Source organism: Cyphomyrmex costatus, unplaced genomic scaffold (assembly GCF_001594065.2).
Source record: "Cyphomyrmex costatus isolate MS0001 unplaced genomic scaffold, Ccosl1.0 scaffold32, whole genome shotgun sequence".
Lineage (NCBI taxonomy): Eukaryota > Metazoa > Arthropoda > Insecta > Hymenoptera > Formicidae > Cyphomyrmex > Cyphomyrmex costatus.
Window position 1 is genome coordinate 280129 of NW_017277340.1, and position 3897 is coordinate 284025.

Here is a 3897-nt window from a genome sequence, read left to right on the forward strand (position 1 = left end):
AAAATGTTTATAGAATAATTTAAATTAGGTATCATTCGACACTATATCATGAATTTAATATTGTAGCTAAATTTTTGGATATTTCAGCAAATCGTTTATTTTGTGTGAGATATTAAAAAAGAATCTTGCCGTTAATTTGATAAGGATTTTTTTTATTGTTTTGCGATTCTTTTTTACCTGTCGGCAAAAAAAAAAATGAGTTTTGGAGGCGCCGGGTATCGATCCCGGTACCTCTCGCATGCTAAGCGAGCGCTCTACCATCTGAGCTACGCCCCCTTGGTGTAAGAGAACGGAAGGCTGTGCAGGATCTTCAGTGCGGAGTAACACGCGATGTTACACTTTCTCTGAACAATGCCTCGCGTCTTGCGAACTGAGGAGAATCCATCATTTAATATTTTGACTGACGGTAATGGGTATAACCGACACACAGTAGTCTCTTCGTTCTATGACGTGACGACTAGATCCGCATTTGATTCACGCCAGTTCACGCCGCAGCATTTTGCTCCAGACCCTTATCCGTCTCTTTGTATTTTAAAAGCTATAAAATAACGTGAAAAAAGAATACGATAAATCCGATGATTTAGAGGATTGATAAGATATATATAAATTATTTTATCGCAAATATTGGTTATAAAGTTAAGTGCATGAACACGATCTTTATTGTCTTTCTCCGTTCAATCGATTTATCGCTTATTCTGCTTTTTTTGTATTAGTCATGGATGAATCATACTAGTAATGTGTCAGATCGTTGCACCTGCAGTTAACCATGCATCGCAGCGTAAAGTTGCTGCAATGAGCTTATGATTGCACTCTGCATTATTGCGGACAGAGTTTGACTTTCCTTTTTTTCGGATTATTTTAATTGTTGCTTAACGAAATCAAGAAGAAGATCGATTTTGTCAATTTTACGCTTTCATGAACATTTTACTGTTTTTTTATGGATATATTTATTGTAACTATTTTACATTTTTCCCGACCTCGCAGTTTCTTCGAGCTTTCCTTTATGTACATGGAAACGCGTAAAATAAGTATCCGTTATCTTAAATGGGAACGAAAATAGAACTTGTTATTAGCGAAGAAATAAAAATCGTCGTGCGAACGTGCGCGACTCAACTTCTCGGAGTATAAAAAACGATTATTGCCGCGATAGCGCACAAAGTGAAACGCATGAGGCACCGTATGCAGAATAATTTATTTGATATATTGTTCGATCACATTGATCTTCTTTCCATATGTTTTAGTTGATCCGGAAATCGTCTACGAATTAACAATCTTATGTCTAAGAGTAACTTTAATCTCAATTCTCAAACTTATTCTTCATTTTTTTCTAAATCTAAGGCCCTTATATTCTGTAATCTCAGATCCGGTTGCACCAACGTTACTTTGACTTTAAGCAAGATTTAAATCCTCCATCTCTCCCTCTCTTTCGGCTTTAAAGAGAGAAAGTGAGAGTTTTAAGCCTCGCTTGGTGCAATCGGGTTTTAATGATAGTAATGATATACATTGTTGTTATGCAAGTTTTGTAGTACGTGATACAAAAACTACGCAACGAGAATGGGACGATATCATTACTGTCATTAAGGCGCGGTTTTTCATTATCTGGTTAATTTGTGGTTTAGACTTAATCTTACTTAACTTGATAATAATGTAAAAATTTTTTTCTAGCTATAATTAATCACTAAACTAATGGTTTTGTAAAAAAAAAAATCATTTGTCAGTTTACAGAGAGATTATAAAATGATAATATATTTATCAATTTATTAAAATTATAAATTATTATAATTTTAAAATTATCAGTTTACGAAAATCATTTGTCAGTTAGTGATTAATTATAGATAAAAAAATACAATTTTTCATTACCATTAGGTTAACTACAAGTTAATCAGTAAATGAAAAATCAGGCCTAACAATAAGTGTTACAATATAGGCAGAAGTCTAAGAATTAAAAACGGTGAACGCTTACTTAATTGTACAGATATTAAAGTTAATCATTGGTGAAAATGGCCATTAACTAAATCCAAACATCTTTTTTCCGAGAAGCTCTTAAATGAATACATTTTTCTCCGAAGTACTCGCGAATGAACTTTTGATTCGACGTATCAATAACGCTCGTTCTTTCTCATTGAACGATAGGAAACAAAGCGACGCGCTCATTACAGAGTTTATCGGTGCAGTAACTTTCTTTTTCCCGGTAAATAAAAGAGTAGGTATCAGATAGGCAATTCATCCAGTTTTCATTCCAACGAGGATTTCTCGCATCGCATGAAAACTCGACGATTCGTTCACCATGTCGTGTCGCCCCGCCCTCAACACCTCCCCCCCTCCCCCGTTCCCTCGTACTGTCTCTCCACCCTTACGTAACACGCGTAAAAGGAGACAGCAAACTACATAGCGCTAACGAACCTTTGTTCGCGTTTTTACGATTCCAGTAAATAGCCGGGCCGTGAGTCTCTCGGCGCAGCGTGACGTTATTGCGGCCGTAACAAAGAGACGAACCGACCGCATTTTCCGGCGGCAACGTCGAAAATTGCGCCGACCCCTCCCTTCTCGTTTCCCTGACTTCTTCCGGAAAAGCCTGAAACGGCGGGTCTCTTCTGCAGCATTGCTTTCCCTCGCGCGCGTGTCTCCGCCACGTGCATATCTGTCATGTGCACGCTTCACGCCATGACAGCAATTCCCAAATTGCGAGTCTCTTAATCTACGAAATAAGTGCTCTATTGTGTCGCATATGTTACGTAAATAGCAGTATTACAACAATTGCTGCATTGATATCTACGCGGAAAGGACGATTTTGCTGAAGTGCGTAAAAATTTAGCTAGATGCAAATTTGAATCTAATTTTGTTAAACTGTACACTGACAATGAGAAAAAAATACATTAAAAAATTGCTTAATTTTTGTAAATTATGTACTTGCATACAACTGTGAAATAGTTTTTTCTTTATATAATAAGGAATTTTATTTATTTCAAGAAAATTATTTATTAATTATATAGTATAATTTCATGCAATATTATAATTATTAAAATTATTATTTTTTACTAATTAATGATTACTCAGTTATATATCTATTCATTTCAAATTTTATAATTTAATCATTTTTTATTTATAAATTAAATAAATATGTACAGTAATATATTTTCAGATTGTATCTTGCTATATCGTAGTTCTAGCTAGATTGATTAATTATTTTTAGCAAAACCGTCCTTTCCGTATAAATTTTCTCGAAATTGACTCTATATTTTCTATTTTACTCATTGATATTTCGTATCCTACGTATCACGCAATATATTATTGTTACATAATTTATAGTATCTATTTAATAACAATGCGTGACGTGACATGGAGTTTTCGAAATATCTTGATTGACACCGAGACAAAGAGCATGATATGAATTGCTTGACCCATATCATGTGTTTCGATAAAATGTAAATCATCCTAGTCCCCGTTGAATAATTCAGATTACAGAGACATGCATGTTTGTTTAATGCTTCTTTTTCTTTTAATATTAATAGGATCTAGCATAATCTAGCACAATATTTCTGCACGTCAATTACAATTTATATTTCGTAAAATCATATCGAAACGAAAAGATCCACTCGATTAATTAAATTGGCGTGAAAATTTTATCAATAACTGGTTTAAATATTTTCTCGTTGTACGTATTCAAATCAGTTAATAAAAAGTATCGATTCAACATCAGCGAAGAATATTTATTTCTGCTTCATAAACTAAATATTGTGATATCTCATAAACCAGAGCTTAATTCTATGTAAGATAGTCGTCCGACAAACAATGGAACTAATAGTACATGTATCGATTTACTCAATACTCCCTGACAATGTAAGCTCCTTGGCCAAGTAGGCGTCGTAAAAATTACGCAACCTACTGTGTTGGGGA

The 3897-nt window shown here is 34.3% G+C and overlaps 1 non-coding gene across 1 annotated transcript; it reads right to left on the minus strand.

Annotated features, from left to right (window-relative positions):
* Window positions 1-203: 203 nt before the first annotated feature.
* TRNAA-AGC (transfer RNA alanine (anticodon AGC)) lies at window positions 204-276 on the minus strand. Its single transcript has one exon. It is a non-coding gene; the product is annotated as a tRNA-Ala (tRNA).
* Between the last annotated feature and the right edge of the window lie 3621 nt (window positions 277-3897).